General features: G+C 40.8%; 1 pseudogene; it reads right to left on the bottom strand.

The window, feature by feature from the left end:
- Window positions 1-5,855: 5,855 nt before the first annotated feature.
- On the bottom strand, window positions 5,856-6,960 carry LOC120867210 (annotated as a pseudogene).
- Between the last annotated feature and the right edge of the window lie 4,694 nt (window positions 6,961-11,654).

Here is an 11,654-nt window from a genome sequence, read left to right as displayed (position 1 = left end):
TTATTTTGTTTGATATCACTCATATGATATAAAGGCATATGTATTACTTTTATAATTAGAACCAAAAAAGTTATTTCTTTTAGTCTCTTTGCTTTTAGTCTATTTATTTTAGAATAATAGACTTTGTTTTTTTGTATAGAGTTAGGGTTACAGAAAAATTGAGCAGATATTACACAGAGTTTCATATACCCACTTCAGCCCACACTCTGACCCCTCCCCATTTCCCCTGTTAGTAACGTCTTGCATTAGTGTGATACATTTGTTATGTTAATGAACCAATGTGATACATTATTATCAACTATAGTTAATAGTTTATATTAAGGTTCATTCTGCGTGTTGTACAGTTCTGTGGGTTTTGACAAGTACATATTGACATGTGTCCACCCCTACAGTTTCACACAGAATAGTTCCACCGCCCTTAAAACGCTCTCTGTTTAATCTATTCTTCTCTCTCTCTTACTCCACAGCCCTTGACAACCACTAATCTTGTTACTGTCTCTGCAGTTTTGCCTTTCCCAAAGTAGATTAAACTTAGAACCATACAGTATGTAGACTTTCCAGACTGGCTTCTTTCACTTACCAATATTCATTTAAGATTCCTCCATGTCACTGTATGGCTTTGATATATCATTTTTTATTGCTGACTAATATTCCATATCATGGGTGTATAAAGGACATCTTGATTGCTTCAAGTTTTTGATGATTGTGAATAAAATTGCTATAAATATTTGTGTACAGGTTTTTGTATGGACATGAGTTTTCAAATCAATTGCGTAAATACCTAGGAGCATGATTGCTGGGTTGTATGGTAAGATAATGTCTAGTTTTGTAAGAAATTTCCGAACTATGTCCCAAATTGGTTTACCATTTTACATTCCCACCGCAATGGATGTGTTTCTTGTTCCTCATCTTCACCAGCTTTTGGTATTTTAAGTTTTTTTTTTATTTTGGCTATTCTATTAGGTATATAGTGATAGTTCATTATTGTTTTAATTTTAAATCCCCTAATGACATCTGGTCTCTGCATTATTTCATGTGTTTATTTGTCATCTGTATATCTATCATTTAGATCTTTCTCCTTGTTTTTATTGAATTTTTCATTCATATTGTTGAGTTCCAAGAGTTCTTTGTATATTTTAGATACAAATTCTTATCAGATATGTGTTTTGCCAATATTTTCTCCAATTTTGTGGTTTGTCTCTTCTCACAATGTCTTTCACTGAGCAGAAGTTTTTAATTTTAGTAAAACCCAGTTTACCAGTTTTGGGCTTCCCTGGTCGCTCACTGGTAAAGAATCCCCTGCCCATGCAGGAGACACTGGTTCAGTCCCTGGCCTGGGAAGATCCTACATGCTGTGGAGCAACTAAGCCCATGCACCCCAACTATTGAGCCTGTGCTCTAGAGCCCAAGGACCCGCAACTGCTGAGCCCTCGCACTGCACCTGCGGAGGCCTGTGCGCCCTGGAGCCCACGTTCAGCAACAGGAGAGGCCACTGCAATGAGAAGCCTACACACTGCAACTGGAGAGCAGCCCCCGCTTGCCCCAACTAGAGAAAAGCCTGGGCAACAAGGAAGACCCATGTAGCCAAAAATAAATAAAGTATAGTCAATATTTTTCCATGGATCATACTTTTTATGTTATATCTACAAACTCATCACCAAGCCCAAAGTCATGTAGTTTGCTCCTGTTGTATTCAAGAAGTTAGTTTCGTGATTTACATTTAGTCTAAGATGAATTAGTTTTTGCAAAAAATGTAAGTTGTGTGTTTAGATTTATTTATTTTTTTTTTGCCTATGGATGGTTCCAGCACCATTTGTTGAAAAGACTGTCCTTCCTCCATTGAATTGCCTTTGCTCCTTTGCCAAAGGTCAGTTGACTACATTTGTGTGGATCTATGTCTGGGTTCCCTATTTATTAATTCATGTAATCTTTCCTCGGTATGGTTCAGTTCAGTCACTCAGTCGTGTCCGACTCTTTGCGACCCCATGAATTGCAGCACGCCAGGCCTCCATGTCCATCACCAACTCCCGGAGTTCACTCAAACTCACGTCCATCGAATCCGTGATGCCATCCAGCCATCTCATCCTCTGTCGTCCCCTTCTCCTCCTGCCCCCAATCCCTCCCAGCATCAGAATCTTTTCCAATGAGTCAACTCTTCGCACGAGGTGGCCAAAGTACTGGAGTTTCAGCTTTAGCATCATTGCTTCCAAAGAACACCCAGGACTGATCTACCTTGATTACTGTATAGTAAGGCTTACATTTGGTTGGTATCAGTCTCCTGATTTAGTTCTTCCTCAGTACGATGTTTGGAGAAGGCAATGGCAACCCACTCCAGTACTCTTGCCTGGAAAGTCCCATGGACAGAGGAGCCTGGTAGGCTGCAGTTCATGGGGTCACTAAGAGTCAGATACGACTGAGCGTCTTCACTTTCACATTTCACTTTCATGCATTGGAGAAGGAAATGGCAACCCACTCCAGTGTTCTTGCCTGGAGAATCCCAGGAACAGGGGAGCCTGGTGGGCTGCTGTCTCTGGGGTTGCACAGAGTTGGACACGACTGAAGCGACTTAGCAGCAGCAGCAATATGATGTTATCGTCTTTTGCCTTTTTAAAAAATTTTTTTTATTTATTATTTGGCTCTGCTGGATCTTCATTGCTTCACACAGGTTTTCTCTAGTTGCAGCGAGTGGGGGTTACTCGCTAGTTATGATGCTTGGGCTTCTCATTGCAGTGGCTTCTCTTGTTGCAAAGCATAGGCTCCAGGCACTCAGGCTTCAGTGGTTGTGGCACACAGACGTAGTTGCTCTGTGGGCTGTGGGATCTTCTTGGAACGAGGATTGAACCCATGTCCCCTGCCTAGGCAGGTGGAATCATAACCACCGGACCACCAGGAAAGTCTGTGGTTTTGTATTTTTAATTTCAAATTCCAAGTGTTTATTGCTAGTATTTAGGAAGGCAATTAACTTTTGTATATTAACCTTACATCCTATGATCTTTCTCTAATTGCTATTAATTCCAGGAGGTTTTTTGTAGATTCTTTGAGATTTTCTTCATCTGCAAACAAAACAGTTTTATTCCTTCCTTCCAATCTGTATATCTATTATTTCCTTATCTAGTCTTACTGCATTCGCTAGCACTTCCAGTATGACATTGAATAGTAACGGTGAGTGGGCACATCCTTGTCTTGTTTCTAATCTTAGAGAGAAAGCATCCAGTTTCTCACTATTACATGTGATGTTAGGTATAGTTTTTGTTTTTTTTTAATAGATGTTCTTTGTTAAGTTGAGGAAGTTCTCTATTCCTCTGTTTGATTGATATATGATATTTTCATCTTTAGTCTGTTGATGTTGATAGATAAATTGATTTTCAAATGTTAGAACTATTCTTCTGTATTCAGAATAAATCGTTTTTAGTCATCGCTTTAGTTCAACGTTCAGTCATGTCTGACTCTTTGCAACCCCATAGACTGCAGCACACCGGGCCTCCCTGTCCATCACCAACTCCCAGAGTTTACTCAAACTCATGTCCATTGAGTCGGTGATGCCATCCAACCATCTTATCCTCTGTCATCCCCTTCTCTTCCTCCCCTCAATCTTTCCCAGCATCAGGATGTTTTCCAGTAAGTCAGTTCTTCGCATCAGATGGCCAAAGTATTGGACTTTCAGCTTCAACATCAGTCCTTTCAGTGAATATTCAGGACTAATTTCCTTTAGGATGGAGTGGTTTGATCTCCTGCAGTCCAAGGACTCTCAAGAGTCTTCTCCAACACCACAGTTCAAAAGCATCAATTTTTAGTCATAATGTACAGTTATTTTATACATTGTTGGATTTGATTTGCTAATATTCTGTTGAGGATTTTTGCTTATTTTATGAGACATATTAGTCTGCAGTTTTCCTTATACCATTATCTGTGTTTTAATATTAGGGTTATTGTTGGTTAGTGTGAACATTGTAGATATGTGTGTCAGTTGGGTCCAATCAGGAGACAGAAAACATGAAGCATTTTGAACAGGGAAATGTTAATATAAAGAATGGTTAACCATTACAGGATTAGAATAACAAGGAATTAGATAGTAAGATGTAGGGAACCCTAAAGACTCTGCTACAAAACCACACAAGGAAGAAGGGTTGTTGGTGAAGCTATTGGCCACCATGCGCCGCAGGATGTGGCCAGCGGAGACACTGCATTTGCTGCAGGGGCCTGTCAAGGGAACAAGCTGCTGCTTTTTGATGTCAGCCCAGTTTGGCGTTTCGTTCCCTCTCCTTAGAAAATCCTGCAGTATGTAGGCACTGCTCTTGAGTTTGAGAATTTCTTTTTTTTCCTAAGCCAGAAAGCAATTTTCTCTTATATTTTGTTTTACATCCTCCAGTGCCCCTGTACTCTTTAGGTTGCTGCTGTGTTTGCTTAACCGTGTTTGGTTAACTGTGTTCACCGTTAGCAGGCTTCCCTTACCCCGTAGTTCACGCATCTGATAAATGTTTCTCAGGCACTTCTTGATTTCCTCCTTTAGTTTCAGAAGCTTCTTCATTCCCCTCGAAAGGAAGAACACAGATAAACTGACAGATTAGTGTGATTACCTCTATGAGTAGAAATAGTTTAATAGTCAAAAGCAAAACCTGATCTCAAGAAACATTAATTTTTAAGTTACAATAATGAGGGAAAACATATCACTACCAGGTTTGTGCAGGTGTCAGTGGCCTAGAGTGGAAGTTATTTTCTATCACAGCAGGCTTATTGTTTCACCAATAACCCATTCCTCAGAACTGAAAATTAAGTAGCCAAAGAAAGAATTTTTGTATTTCTCACTGGGCCAGAGATTGTAACTATCACAAAGTAATATAACTGCAGCAGCTCTTGCATAGTAATGAATTGTGTAGGTCTGAAGGACCCTAAGGTTGCAGAAACATGATTGGTGCCAAAGTATGGTTGCTGAGTGGCAGTGTTTATTTTGAAGACTGCTAGATATGTAAGTTGAAGTTTGGATAAACAGATATAGTACTATCACTTTGGGTCATCCCAGGGTAACACATTGATACCTAGTATCAAAATCTGTAAACAAATAGACCACAGTGAAGGTATTTGGAAAACAAAGACGGTAAGGATGTCGGGAAGCAAAAAGAAAAGAAAGTGGCTTTAAGCACAAAACTTGGACTGGAGAGCTCTAATTTAGGTTCCTGGACCCTACCTCATTTCTGTGGAAGTTATCTGGAATGTGACTCAAGCAGAAGAAAGTCAACCAAATTTGTAAATGCAGAGGAAAGACTAAATTGAGGATGGAGGTATGTGTGTCTGCCTCCCTCTTCTTTCTCATGGCCCAGCTGATGAAGTCTAATGTCCAATGTCCAAAGCATCTTGCAAACTATGTCTCCCTTGAGTGACAGAAAGCAAGTGAGAAAGATGTCTGCAGTCTACAATGGAAAGACCCTGGCTTTCTGATTCTAGTCCTGATTCGATCATTTTCTATCTTGGCAAAGACCATTTTCTCATCCCTGCTGTGAGGAATCTAATTAATACCAGGCTCAGCCCCTCTTAAAATATAACTTTATGTAATCTTTTTTTTTTTTTTGTCTGAAAATGTCTTTTGTTTTTATTTAAGGACAAAATCGAGACATAACATATACATTTGTACACGGAGAAAAAAAATACCAGAAAGGAGTTTACAAAACCTTGGTCCCTGCCGTCATTCAGTAGCTCTGGGGCTGCGTCAGCTGGCAGCTTCAGGGCTGCCTCCGGGTAGGCCCCAGATGCCCTGGGTTGGACAGCTTTTTGAGAAGTCCCCTCAGTCTACCCACTCACTCCTACCATCTCTGGAGGACAGGATACAGGTTTTAACCTTGAACTCCTAAGCACCCATCAGAGTGCTGGGCATACCCAATGCTTAAGGCACCCATGGAAAGTGCAGCTCAGAAGGCAGGTGAGAGAGAAGGCCAGGGCAGAGGGAGGAGTCAGGAGGACTAATTCCCCTGGAACGCTCCTTGGGCAGCAGATGAGGCGGCCCTGCGGAAGGTCCTGCTACTGACCATGCCCTGGGAAAACTCCTCCTGGGCCTGCTGGAAGCTGCCCATGTCCTGCGGTACACGGAGTGCACCCGCTTCAGGAGGAAGAGTGAGAGCACGACACAGAGGGTGAAGAAGCCAGCCACCACCATCGTGATGACTGACACAGCCAAGTTGTGCTTCATCGTAGACAGGGCTGCAACCCAACCACTGTCCCAAGGCTAGGGATGCCAATCCACTGGATGATGTAGATTTGACAGAAAAATACAAAGAAGAACACGAAGAAGCTGAAAGAATTGTCAGACCTGAAAGCCTTATAGATGGGTCGATACCAACAAAGGAAGGCACGGGAGGTGAAGATCACAAACCACAGGATGGAGAGGCCGAAGTCTACTCCCCTGGAGGTGTTGACTAAGAACCATGCCAGGCAGGCAAGCGGGTTCAGAAACAGTGTCACTGAATGCAACAGCCAGAGATAGTAGAGTACCTTGCATATCCGCTGGTAGTTGGCAGCGATCTCTGTGGAGAAGTCCTGATAGAAGCAGGGCTTGACAGGGCACCACACAGGCAGGGGCCGCCAGTTGTTCTCTCTCGCAAGTAAGTTGGCCACCGTGTTCTGAAGCTCCCGCTCCTTCCTTTCCAGCTCGGCCGCTTTCCTGTGCAGTTCTTCCTGCTGCCGAAGCAGGCTTGCCTGGGCTGCAGAGGCCACAGCCTCGGGGGTTGGCTGGGTGGGCTCCACTGAGGATTGGAGAACTGCAGGCTGCGAGGGCCCGGGCATCTGTGAGACAGGAACCGTAATCGCTGCATTTGTCTCTGAGAAACAGTTGAATTCAGCCAGGCCTCCTTGTGGGGCATTGGTCAGCTGGGTCACAAAGGGATCCTGGAAGGGGTTTACGTCCATTGGGTCTGCGAAGGGATTGGTGTCGAAGGACGACATGGCGGTGGGGGGCCGACGAGCGAGCTCTGAGAGCGCTTCTGCCTCCGAGCACCCAGACCCAGCGGCTCTCTCCGTGCAGACCCTCCACTTCCGGGAGCGAGACACCATGCAATCTTATCATTTATATGAAAGAGCTATGTAGACCATAAAACACCAACAGGTTTAAGGCTCTGTATTAGCTTTGTGGTGGTGGTGGTTGCTCAGTCATTCCTCCTTTGTGGACCGGTGATAAACAATGGAGTAATTCTACACAGCTAGGAATCTAGAGCTTTCACCATAATTTCCATTATTGTTGCTCACTCAGTTGTGTCCGATTCTTTGTGACCCCATGGACTGCAGCATGCCAGGCTTCCCTGTCCTTCACCATCTCCCAGAGCTTGCTCAAACTCATGTCCATAGAGTCGGTGATGCCATCCAACCATCTCATCCCCTGTCATCCCCTTCTCCTGCCTTCAATCTTTCCCAGCATCAGGGAATGAGTCAGCTTTTCCAATGAGTCAGCTTTTTGCATCAGGGGGCCAAAGTATTGAAGCTTCAGCTTCAGCATCAGTCCTTCCAGTGAATATTCAGGGTTGATTTCCTTTAGCGTTGATGGGTAATTTGCATATATTCTATCAATAAACTTTTATTTACTATAGGTCCAGTGTTCAATAGTCTCGGTCCCTGTCACCAGGAAGGGCCCAGACTAGTGTCTGAGACAAATAAAGCACTGCAATTAAGTGCCGTTGTGACTTAGATAGTAGCTCTGTCCTTTGGATGTTTAGGTGGTAGATTTGAGGGAAGATTTCAGAAGACAGGCAGAGGAAGGATTATACTGCCTCGACACAAAAAAAGCTTAAAATGAAACAATCAGCATCACCATTCTTTTTTTTCTCACCACTGTTATTGTGAAATTTAACATGCATACAGAAAAGTGCATTAAACACTAATTTACTGTTTAACATAATTATCAAACATCTGAAATACCCACCACACAGTGAGGAAATAAAATATTTCTACCATCCTCAAAACCCACCCCTTTCCCATGTGCCTGACCATATTTTCTGCCTTTTCTTAGAGTTTTATCACCAAAGTTGGATCCCTAAACCATAAAGTTTCTCTGTTTTTGAACATAATGGATATACTCTTTTATGCCTTGATTCTTTCTAAAGATTACTCTCACACAGAGTTAGTTCACTTATACTCATTGCTGTATAGTATCAGTTCAGTTCACTTGCTCAGTCATGTCCGACTCTTTGTGACCCCATGAATCGCAGCACGCCAGGCCTCCCTGTCCATCACCAACTCCCAGAGTTCACTCAAACTCATGTCCATCGAGTCCATGATGCCATCCAGCCATCTCATCCTCTGTCATCCCCTTCTCCTCCTGCCCCCAATCCCTCCCAGCATCAGAGTCTTTTCCAATGAGTCAACTCTTCACATGAGGTGGCCAAAGTATTGGAGTTTCAGCTTCAGCATCATTCCTTCCAATGAACACCCAGGGCTGATCTCCTTTAGGATGAACTGGTTGGATCTCCTTGCAGTCCAAGGGACTCTCAAGAGTCTTCTCCAACACCACAGTTCAAAAGCATCAATTCTTTGGCGCTCAGCTTTCTTCACAGTCCAACTCTCACATCCGTACATGACCACTGGAAAAACCATAGCCTTGACTAGATAGACCTTTGTTGAAAAAGTGATGTCTCTACTTTTCAATATGCTATCTAGGTTGGTCCTAACTTTCCTTCCAAGGAGTAAGCGTCTTTTAATTTCATGGCTGAAATCACCATCTGCAGTGATTTTGGAGCCCCAAAAAATAAAGTCTGACACTGTTTCCACTGTTTCCCCATCTATTTCCCATGAAGTGATGGGACCAGATGCCATCCATGATCTTGGTTTTCTGAATGTTGAGCTTTCAGCCAACTTTTTCACTCTCCTCTTTCACTTTCATCAAGAGGCTTTTTAGTTCCTCTTCACTTTCTGCCATAAAGGTGGTGTCATCTGCATATCTGAGGTTATTGATATTTCTCCCTGCAATCTTGATTCCAGCTTGTGCTTCTTCCAGCCCAGCGTTTCTCATGATGTACTCTGCCATTATATAAATATACCACAGTTTGTTTATCCATTCTATTGTTGGGAAACACTAAAGTTGTTTCTGTTTTGACTGTTACAACATCCTACTAAGTAAAATTCTTTATAGACCATGTGATGCATATGTTCACAAGTTTTTCTAGAGTTTATACCTAGCAGTCAAATTTTGGGGTTATAGGGTATGTCAGTGTTCCATTTATAATGATGAACTGCTATTCAAAGAGTTTGTACTAATTTATCTTCCCAATGGTAGTGTATGGAAGTTCTCATTGTTTCAGATACTTACCAACATTTGGTATTGTGAGACCTTTAATCCTTTTCCAGACTGGTAATTGAGTAAATAGTATCTCCCGGAGGTTTTTATTTATGTTTCCTGATTACTAATCAGGTTAATCATCATTTCATGTTTGTTAGCCATTAGGATTCTTTTTCCAAATATTCTTTAGAACGCTTTTGACTCTCTTTATATTGAGTCGTCTTTTTTATTGATTGGTACAAGCTCCTTATACTGGCTCTTATTATTTTGTAAGTTACAAGTTTTAAATATCTTCTCCATGCTATAGTTTGTCTTTTCACCTCTTTATGATATCTTTTGATAAACAAATGTTTTTGTTTTGTTTGTTTGGGGTTTTCATTTATTTTTGGCTGTGCTGCACAGCTCAACTGTGGGATCTTAATTCTCTGACCAGGGATTGAATCTGCACCATTGGCAGTCAAAGCGCAGCGTCCTAACCATTGGACTGCCAGGGAATTCCCTTGAACAAGCGTTTTTAATGTTAACATAGACTTGCCTTAGATCTAAATTCTATTTAGATCTATTTATCTAAATTCACATTTGATCTAAATTCTAACTGGAATTAATTTTATATATGCTGTGTGCTAGGCATCGTTTATAATATTTTATTTATATGGTTACTCAATTGTACTGACACCACTTACTGAAAAATCTAGCCATTCCCCAGTGCTCTGCAATGATACCTCTCTCATATAGCATGTGTCCGTTTAAGCATCAGAATCTATGTCTGAGATGTCACTTCTATTTTTCTATTTGTCTCACCCTGCTCTAATGCTACACCAAAATATTACAGTTTTTATCTGGTAGAGCAAGTTTTTCTATCTTGTTCTTCAAGAATATCATGGCTATTTGTGCCTCTTTACACTTCCATATAAGTGGAAGTGGATAACTTATTAAGTTATATGCACAGAAATGTTGGGATTTTTGTTGAGATTGCATTGAATCCATAAATTATTTGGGAAGATTTCACATTTTTCCAATATAGTGGCTTCTAACCCTTCAACACAGTATTCCTTCTTTAAGTCTCCTAGGTCTCTCAATAAGAGTTTATAACTTAATGTGTCTTTCAGGCTTTTTGTTAGATATATTCCTAGGAATTTCACATTTTTGGTGCTATTATAATTGGCATTTTTAAATTTCATGTTCAGTTCAGTCGCTCAGTCGTGTCCGACTCTTTGCAACCCCATGAATCGCAGCATGCCAGGCCTCCCTGTCCATCACCATCTCCCGGAGTTCACTCAGATTCACATCCATCGAGTCAGTGATGCCATCCAGCCATCTCATCCTCTGTCGTCCCCTTCTCCTCCTGCCCCCAATCCCTCCCAGCATCAAAGTCTTTTCCAATGAGTCAACTCTTCACATGATGTGGCCAAAATACTGGAGTTTCAGGTTTAGCATCATTCCTTCATGAAATTATATATATATATGAAAATACAATTGGTTTATATATATTTTAGCAAATTACTAAATTATCTTACTCCTTTTAATAATCTATAGACTCTTTTGGACTTACTATATACAAATTAGATCATCTGCAAGTAATACAATTTTGTTTTTTGGCAATTTTCTTTTTAAAACAGTAACCTTACATATTTTGTTTCTCTTTTGGCTTCCTATACTTGCTAGACCATCTATGTAAAGTCAAATCAATAAAGGCAGTGGCAGTAGGTATCCTTGTCTTGCTTCTGATTGAGAGAGAAAACTTATAATGTTTCACTCCATTAAATATGATATCTACTGTAGGAATTTTATAATATGTGTATCAGATTAAAGACATCTGTTTTATTCTTGTTTCTCCAGTAGGAATTTTTTATGCACTTTTTTCCTTCAAAACAAACAACTTTTTAAAAATTGTATTCAAGTATAGTTGACTTACAGTGTTGTATTAGTTTCTGGTGTACAGGAAAGTGATTCAGTTATATATATATCATATATTATACATACACACATATGTACATTCTTTTTCATATGCTTTCCTATTATGGTTTAGCACAGGATATTGAATGTAGTTCCCTATGCTATATAGTATGACCTTGTTGTTCATCCATTCTCTACTTAACAGTTTGCATCTGCTAATCCCAAACTCCCAATCTATCCCTCTCCTATCCCTTCCTCCCCTTGGCAACCACCAAGTCTGTCCTCTGTGTCCATGAATGTTTCGTAGATAAGGTCACTTGTGTCATATTTCAGAGTCCAGATTTAAGTGATAGTATATGGTGTTAAAGCAAACAACTTTTTATTGAAGTCTAGTTGATATGTGATATTGTATTAGTTTCAGATATACAGGAAAGTGATTCTGTTATATATATTCCAGAAATATATATCTATTCTTTACAGATTCTTTCCCACTATAGGTTAT

This window comes from Oryx dammah, unplaced genomic scaffold (assembly GCF_014754425.2).
Source record: "Oryx dammah isolate SB20612 unplaced genomic scaffold, SCBI_Odam_1.1 HiC_scaffold_8, whole genome shotgun sequence".
NCBI lineage: Eukaryota > Metazoa > Chordata > Mammalia > Artiodactyla > Bovidae > Oryx > Oryx dammah.
Note: the sequence above shows the minus strand (reverse complement) of the source record. Positions and strands in the feature narration are given on the sequence as shown.